Source organism: Manduca sexta, chromosome 17 (assembly GCF_014839805.1).
Source record: "Manduca sexta isolate Smith_Timp_Sample1 chromosome 17, JHU_Msex_v1.0, whole genome shotgun sequence".
NCBI lineage: Eukaryota > Metazoa > Arthropoda > Insecta > Lepidoptera > Sphingidae > Manduca > Manduca sexta.
Genome location: NC_051131.1, coordinates 7,527,720 through 7,537,258, shown reverse-complemented (window position 1 = coordinate 7,537,258; position 9,539 = coordinate 7,527,720). Strand labels below are relative to the sequence as shown.

Here is a 9,539-nt window from a genome sequence, read left to right as displayed (position 1 = left end):
TTCAAATCATAACAAAAGAAAAGTATAAAAATGTAACTGAGCAAAGTATACAAATGCTTCACTATTGATGTAAACAGAAGTTAATGCAGAGGCCTTATAGTAAAAATACCTCTATGCATTCCAGCACTGCATTTAGGATTTCTAAAGCATCTTGTTCAACCCATCCTTCCTGAGGGCTAAACCTCTTCAGAGATATTTGATGGTATGTTAACACCTCTGATGTATTGGCCGCAAACACCTTAAACGTAATAATTTACTATTATTAGTTCTATTTTAATAATGTTACGTGTATTTGGTATCAAATTAATTCAATCTGTAACATAAATATAAATAATTCAGTAATACTTATTAAGTGTCTATTTAATTTCATAATCACTAGTGCTACATTTCTGTATCATTACAAAATACATATTTATTTTTAAATTGCCGTCTTTTCGGCGTAACTTAGGAAATAAAGTATTTATTTGTAGTGTATTATTCATATTACCAGAAATTTTACGTTTGAAGTTCCTTCATCGATTGCACCTATAAGTGGTCCAAATCTTCCAAATTCACACATATTACATAGTGAATTTCAAGATTTAAATGTCCAATTTATTAAAAAATAAATAAGTCAGCTGATATACTGACATAATATGACATTGCTTGACACTTGACATTGCATGCGCTTGCAGTGTTGTCGGTTTAAAATAATTAATAATATGCTATGGAACGCGTCTATTAGATGAGCTAGACTGGGCCCGCAATGCAATAATCCACCTAGATTGGATTAAGATAGCATGTACCTATTAAAGATGCACCGTATCGGTTCGCAAGGGGACACAGTCCCATATATATGTCCCATATGTTTGTATATGCCTAGCGTTATTACCTATAGATTTAATATTATAGATGTTCTCAGAATACATGATGACCTTCTTTGGTCATTCTTTAGAGCCTCACTTGGAAATAGTATATGTGATCACGAGTATGTGCATACCGCAATTTTTTCTTCTTCTGTTATATTATGGCTTCTACCTTTATCTATCGGTGATTTAAAATTTATCTACAATATAGAAAACAAATCATTTTTATTTTCCTTAACAAAATTCCTTCGATACATACCAAAATGTCATATATTGCCATTAAAAAACACTTGACAAGTCGACAGCGACAGATGACCTGCTATTTCAATAATAAATACATAACCTAAAATTTTAAATTAGAGTAAATAGTAGTTTTTGTTTAATATAAACATAACTTTGTTCTGCTTGGTATTACATTACATATTACATTAATAAATTTATTGTGTTACAACTTACAGAAACAGAAAATCTACAGACCCTAGTACTTACTGCTTTCAAAACATTAAACATGGTATCTGAGATGAAATTCATTATATCAGAAAACGAAAAAGTAATCCATACTATAACTAAAGAAACAAATTCACTGACTCTAGTAAAAACATTGGAAGAGTTTCAACATGCAGTGAACACAAAACTAACCAAGATGATTGAGGAACTTGGTGGTACTGGTAATTATTAATTACATAATTTTTGGGACCCGAGGTTACAGAGATTCCTGAGTGCGATATTAGGGGGTAAAACAGACAGGAAAACTTCAGCTTTAAAAGAATATTATGTTTATTTTTGCACATAAACAGTGATTAATCAATCTCTGCAATTTGCTTGTCACCTTGAGATGTAAACGGTTGTAGTCAGATATTATTGAAATAAAGATTGTTGTATAAAATATCATGTTAGCAGAATTTGATCAGGGGATTTGTGTGTTTCACATTTTTTTTTCAATAAAAATATTGATATTTTTGCACAATATAGACTTTATATGCTGAAATTACTTTAAGGCCATGCCCCTATTAAAACAATGGCTAATCCTCTTTTTAGAAGCTATTCAAAATTTATAGTGATATTATTATTATTTATTTTATTTTTATTTATTAGGTTTTCCAGCAGACTTAACACTTTATGCATTTCCTCCCCAAATACACATCATATTAATTTGCAACCATCTCTTTTATATAGACTATTAAATAAATGACAACTTGGTGGTTTCAAATCTTCCAAACCACCTAAAATTGAAGCAATTATTCATAATCTTTCGATATTCCTGAACATAACTTGTGTGCACTAAATGTATGGAACAAATACTCAAGGCTGTTTGTTTGGGGAAGGGCTATAATTCTCATTCTGTATTTAAAACATTTGCAGCTTGCATAGATCTGTTGTATGCATGTTGTACTATAGATATATAATTTAATGCAATATATTTTCAACTCATACACTGATTTGTTAGTAGGTGATGAAGACATGGAAAGTGAAAGTGAAGATTGTGATGATGATGAGAATGAAGACATATCAATATTACCCAAAAAAAGGAGAAAATAAAGTTATGTAATTTTTTTTAAATTTTATATGTGTAAATATGAAAATAAAAGTACTGATAAACTAAATAAATTAAATTATTTCTCATTTCATCATGATTCAAGACAAAACTTGTAAAAAGAAACTTGAAGGACTAAAAATCAATTACTTTAGTGTAATTCTAATTAATCCACAGCAACAATTTAGTATCACATCCATATTCACCAAAAATACCATAAGAACCCACAATGCACCCGAGTAGGGTTTTTGGTTTTCCTCAACTTGATATAGTATTAAAAAGTGAACTTACCTCATAATGGTAAACAATAACTACTCAAATTTATGCTATGCATTAAAAAAACGAACAAACTCATATCACGCCTCTATCCATGAAGGGGTGGGCAAGAAGAAATGAAACCATAAGTAATAGCGAGTAAGCTTTGCGCCATATCGGGTACAAATTTCTTACTGCGGGCTGGTACTAAGAAAATCTCAATATTACTTCCTCAGAGCTGTGTCGTACCGCGCATGTAGTACAACTACGCCACGCGGCTCCGACCGTGTGAAAAGTTTTTCATAATAAATAATAATCCCGCTACCTATATATTTTACCGGGATAGAAAGTAGCCTACGAGTATGTCCTTTCCAGGTTCTCAAACTATCTCCATACCAAGTTTTATCAAAATCCTTTGTGTAGTTTTTAAGTTTAACGCGTTCGCAGACAGTTGCGGCTGGGGTTCTTGTTTTATAATAAATTTTCTAGACCTTTAAGAGGAACAATTTTGTCATACATAGTTGTCACATAACTTTAACCGTTTACGCAGCACATGAAACAGGAGCTGTCAAAAGTAATAAATGTTTTCCGTTTTTGCAACATTTTTCATGACTGCTCTGCTCCTATTGATCATAGCGGGATGATACATAGCTTATAGCCTTCCTCGATAAATGCGTTATCCAACATTAAAGGTTTTTTTTACTACCATTAGCGACCTTAATACAAAGGAGGAAGGCCTGCCTCGGAGGTGTAGTTGTAATTGTACACTGTACGAGTACTACTGCGCTGAGGTCCTGGGTTCGAATCCCGGATCGGGCCAAAATAATTGTGACTGGGTTTTTCCATCTGAAAACATTACTCAGTTACAGCTCGGAGTCAGGAAGTTGGTGGTGTGATACCCCCGTGCCTCGGAAAGCACGTAAAGCCGTTGGACCTGCGCCTGATCTCTATCTCACGGTCACCGCCAAGACTACTTTCAGGGAGGTGTATCTACATAATATAAGTAATTAAATTTTTATTTTTATTTCAAATAAAAATCCCGCGGGTATTTGCTTATGCTTAACCATACTAAAATCTCTGTGGTCGATAGTTCCCAGTTTCATTTAAGTAGTTATATTAATTGCGATTTGTTCCGGAAATTAGGGTGCTCGTGCACCCCCTTGTACCCCCCTCCTGGCACCCATGCCCTCTCCGGGCATGTCGGATTACCGTCTCACCGAACTATGACGGTGATTTCCAGTTTTATGTATATACTAGCTTTTGCTCGCGGCTCCGCCCGCGTTATAAAGTTTTTCAGGCTAAAGTTTTCCGTTATAAAAATAGTAGTTTCCCGGGAGCCTATGTTCTTCCCAGGGTCTCAAACTGTCTCCATACCAAATTTCATCTTAATACGTTTGGTAGTTTTTGAGTTTAACACGTTAAGGCAGACAGATGCAGCTGGGGACTTTGTTATATTATTTAGAACTTTTTAAGTAAAACAATCCCGTCATACATCATTGTTGCATAACTTTAACCGTTTACGCAGCGCAGGCAACGGAAGCTCTCAAAACTCATAATTTTCCCCGTTTTTGCAACATGTTTCATTACTGCTCCGCTCCTATTGGTTATAGCATGATGATATGCCTATAGCACTCCAGGAACAAAGGGCTATCCAACACAAAAGATTTTTCAGTTCAAACCGGTAGTTCCTGAGATTAGCCATTACTGCTCCGCTCCTATTGGTCATAGCGTGATGATATATAGCTTATACCGGTCCACAAATAAAGGACTATTCAACACAAAAATTTTTTTTCAGTTCGAATCGGTAGTTCCTGAGATTAGCTATTACTGCTCCGCTCCTATTGAATATAGCGTGATGATATATAGCCAATAGCTCTCCACGAACAAAGGGCTATCCAACGCAAAAAGAATTTTTCAGTTTGGACCGGTAGTTCCTGAGATTAGCCATTACTGCCCCGCTCCTATTGGGTATAGCGTGATGATATATAGCCTATAGCACTCCACGAATAAAGGGCTATCCAACGCAAAAAGAATTTTTCAGTTTGGACCGGTAGTTCCTGAGATTAGCCATTACTGCCCCGCTCCTATTGGGTATAGCGTGATGATATATAGCCTATAGCACTCCACGAACAAAGGGCTATCCAACGCAAAAAGAATTTTTCAGTTTGTACCGGTAGTTCCTGAGATTAGCCATTACTGCCCCGCTCCTATTGGGTATAGCGTGATGATATATAGCCTATAGCACTCCACGAACAAAGGGCTATCCAACGCAAAAAGAATTTTTCAGTTTGGACCGGTAGTTCCTGAGATTAGCGCGTTCAAACAAACAAACAAACAAACAAACTCTTCAGCTTTATATAATAGTATAGATTAGTCTATGGAGATTGAAGGAACAGAGAGTGCACTTGTGTATTGCGCAAACACTTGTACATTATAATATCTCCTGCGTACCTGGCTGATATCCGTTGAGATTGGCCGCCGTAGCCGAAAATTTGGCTAGAAGGATTCATTCATTTATTCACTAAGGAGAATAAAATCGTAACCCCGATTTCACACAACTACTTATAAGCATAGAATACTGACAAATACTACGTAGCATAAGGTAGGTCTTAGTGGCGTAGGTACCAGTGGCGATGAATCCATATAACCCAATTCCTGCCGGCTACCCTTTCGTGACTCAAGTAAAATATAATTATCATTGGAACGATTTCCAAACCGCTTTTTTACATATCAATAGTACCGATGTGGTGTGTTGGGTTCCCTTTCGAAAAACCTCACTCTTCGCCACTGGTAAGTATACTTATTACGGTACCACTACAGTAACGAGGTTTTAAGTCGTCTAGGTCCCACAACATCTGACCCAATAAAAATTACTTTACAAATTACATAATTATTTGTCTCATTGCGGCTATCGAATTCACGATTCCTCCTTTCACAGTTGACTAATTATCAATCGATGTTATTAGTAGGTATTTGAGTTTACTTTAAACTGGTAAAATTTTCATATTAGACGTTGCTAGGAACTTATATTGAGGGTAAACATTTCATAATTGACGTATTTTATATATTAATAGGTCAGTCGGGAGAAGTGCGCCATAAAATTTTGATAGCTGGATTCAATGCAAAATAATTTCTTTTGTGCTGACTTAAGAATGTAATTTCATTAATTTAAGAATATTTGGTATTTTGTGATAACAAACTATAGCCATTCAAGGAAATCGGACCATAAATTAATAATATTTTGCTCCAAAGTAAAATGGTAGTAGGCGCACTTGCCTCCGGAAATGGGGTAAGTGCGCCTGTGTAAAAAAAAATGCCAATATGAAACATTATAAAGAAAACATTCACTTTAGTCCATAGAGAAATAAGTTTTACTCGCATTGCTCTTGGATAATTTTTAATCACTCAATATTATAACAAAGTATGGCTGTCAAATCAAATTCGGGGTAAGTGCGCCATATATATGTAAATCAGGGCTTGAAAACATTTTAGATTTTTTTTTGATATATAATTTTTTTGCTATGTTAGAGTTTTGCGTGCGGATATGTTGGAATAAAAAAATGCTAGCCCTAATATAAAATCCATTTTATTTCTAAAAACTAAAACAAACATACAAAAATGTAAACAATTTTGAGTGCGTTATAACTCAATTACTTAGAATTTGGCCTTATGCCGTTTGAGTATGTTTTAGCTGCATTATATCCAGATAACGTGCCTGATTGAACAGTTGCAACCTATTCACGTAAAGTTGCTCTAGACCAAGATATTTCAGTTTTTCTTTTGTAAAAACGAATTAACTAATACGCCCTTTTATTTAAGTCGGCTCAAAACAAAATACCCTTGAGTACAAAAATTCTGCTGATAAGTATAACATTTTAATAATAATAATTTATATTAGTAAAACTTATTCTCAAAAAGGTTGGTTATATATTATGGATCAGGGCAAGTGCGCCATACGACTATTAACTGTGGCGCACTTGCCCTACTCGACAATTTTTAGGTAAATTTTTTCGCATTGCTAAAAAATCCTTTATTTTAGTATATATAAATAAAATTCAGGCAGGAAGTTAAAATAAAAGGTTTAATATATGTATTCACCTTACTGGTTTACAGAAATATGTTAAATAACTTGAAATATTTGACGTTATCTTTCACGGGGTCATCTCTGTTTACAGGTCTAAATGACACTTAAAATAAAATGGCGAATAAATCGTATTAAAATGAACATAGCCATTTATGTTTTTAAGGAACTAGATTTCAGTTAGTAGCATAGATGTAAGATTGCGGTAATTGTATAACATCAATAGTTCTCGATTTTTTTAGGGTAGGTGCACTTACCCTGTCGGCGCACTTGCCCCACCTGACCTTAGTTCATTCTAAAATGATGTACCGCGGAAGAGAGATATTTTTACTTTTTTAATTTATTGTCTTAGAATTTTTGCTTCTATTCCTGAATAGGTGGCAAATTTTGGGATATTTTGTTTAAATTGATTTTAATAAAACAAATAATGCTCATTAACCTTAGGACTTTATTTCGCTTTTGCCTTATGATACATTGCCGTTACTTATTTTACTTATATACAAAAAATGTACCTATTTACACTATAATAATTATGAACGATTTACTTTTCAAAAGACTGATTTTACATAGGTATGTAAGATTCTATATCAGTGGCAGATAACAACAAATAATATTGTTTCATGTTTTGTTTAGTACTCGGAAGGTTGGCGTAGCTACTACGGATTTTATCTAGGAAGAGACCGCTGGCGAGAGCAAAAAACCTGCTGATTTTAAAAAGGCCTGTATCACGCGATGTCTCTGTAACGCAGGGCTTTATAGGGTGGGTGCCGCCTAACGTTGCCCCCCCGGCTATGCTCACGGCTAAGCAGTCATTTTATTTTAGTGATTGACGAAAAATTACAATTTCTGTGGCAACCTACCTATTTACTGAGATAGTTACTTAAGTAATACAATTTGCTTACATATTCTTAACATCCATGTTTTATAAGGTATGCAAAATAAATAACTATCTAAAAATATTAAAACTATCTTTAAATTACATGAGTATAGGTATTTATGGAATGTTTTCGGTCACATTATTCAGGAAAAACAATCTTACAACACAACAAATATATATTATATACCTATGCAAGTACGGTCGATGGTTACAAATATGATTAAATATTTATCCTTTTAGGAAAATAAAATAATATAAAAGGCCTGATACTTAACTTAAAAATTAATACTGATGCCCTCAAAGGTTTATGTTGTTGCTACATATTACTAGTGTATATGTAAATCGTATAGCTTATTTATGTCCTACGATTTGAGGATGTTTATCGCCGATTATTCAATAACATGAACATTGACATAAAAATGGCTAGAAATGTATAATACAGTTAAATCTATACAACTATTTAACTGGGATCTCAAAGGAGTTAGGATTTTGTATAGAGCATTTTTATTTAGCCAGTATACAAATAGGGAGGTTTGCAATGACAGTTGTCTTATTTATAGAGATAGATGACAAGAGTGGTTAAAAATGTGCGGAAGTAATTAAAATATTTGTATACAAACGAGTCGTAACCTTTTACCAAACCTGATAAATTGTTTTACTGATATAGGTGATTGACCTACCAAGGCTCAATTATAGAGATGAACATCGTAAAATCTAAGAAATCGATTCTCAATTAACGAGGTTTGAAATTCCCAGTAAAAGAGGCTTAATGCAAAAGTACCGGGACCTTATTGCAATTATTATTAGCAGTGGTTTCTCATATATTGTCCAAGGCTCACTTTAATCAAATTTCACTGTATACCTACATAATTTTACCGGGAAGTTTTATTTTGAAATCTTTATCGGTAAGGATCTACACAAATTTCCACAACGATTAAAATAATTTATTCGGTGTTTCAAGACTACATAGGTATTACTAGGTTGTAGACCAGCCTATAAAACAGACCATTATGTAAGGTCCCTCCCCTAGCAAACGTCCTTGAGCGATTCGTTTTATAGGAACTTGGCAGCGCGCAAGTTACCGGCGGGAAATTGCAAAGATTTACGAATAGTTCATTCAAAAAAAAAATTTAAATAGGAACTACAAAAATATTCTTTATAAAATTGTCTTTCTAATAGTGTTAGAGTACTTAATTCATGTTTATGAGAAAATGCATGGAGTCAACAATTTTAATTGCATTTTCACAATGAAATTAACGAAACAATATTCCTATTACAAAAATTGTATACAATCAAAATAAAGATAACACATTGCAAAAATATGTCTTTTAAATATTTCTTAAATTACTTATTTAAATATTTTTTTTAGTATGTTATAAATTTGGAATAAATGGCTTCTAAGAATCTGTTAAGCTCTGGTTTCCTAAAACAGCGGTACTGTCATAAAGCGGCAGTAATACAGCGGTGAATGACGTCACTAGAACGTTGATTATATAAACCGAAATGTCATGGCTTCTAGAGTGCGGTATTTGATATCGTAACGTCAAAAAGCGGTACCGCTATTTGCATGACGGCCGTCTTGTCGGTGTCGAATAGTTTCTTGAACGTTTTTCTCGATAGCGGTGAAGCCATTTTGGTATTGTTTTGACCGGACGACGAACGAAATGAGTTCCGACTCCAACTGGAGCAGCGAGGACGACGAAATTTTAATAGATTTCGTACATACCCACGAGTGCGAGATGCGTGCGAGTACTACTCTACTAGTGCTCATCCACAAATCATAGCTCCTTCTCCTCAAGGCATTCATTTAATTACAATGGATGAACATCCAGGCAGTCATGCAGGCATGAAGTAGATTGTATCTACTTAAATGAGCATGGCCAAAATATATAATTAATTTCGCGAACATCTATGTATTAGGTCTGTTAAAAATAAATATTTAAAAAA

At 34.1% G+C, this 9,539-nt stretch overlaps 1 long non-coding RNA gene across 2 annotated transcripts; it reads left to right on the top strand.

Annotated features, from left to right (window-relative positions):
• Positions 1-1,123: 1,123 nt before the first annotated feature.
• Positions 1,124-2,458, top strand: LOC115448183. 2 transcript variants are annotated; one of them, XR_005112507.1, is made up of 3 exons: positions 1,124-1,206; positions 1,304-1,513; positions 2,293-2,458. It is a non-coding gene; the product is annotated as an uncharacterized LOC115448183 (long non-coding RNA). The 2 variants fall into 2 exon arrangements; XR_003939083.2 differs by having other exon boundaries at positions 1,136-1,513.
• The last annotated feature ends 7,081 nt before the right edge of the window (positions 2,459-9,539 follow it).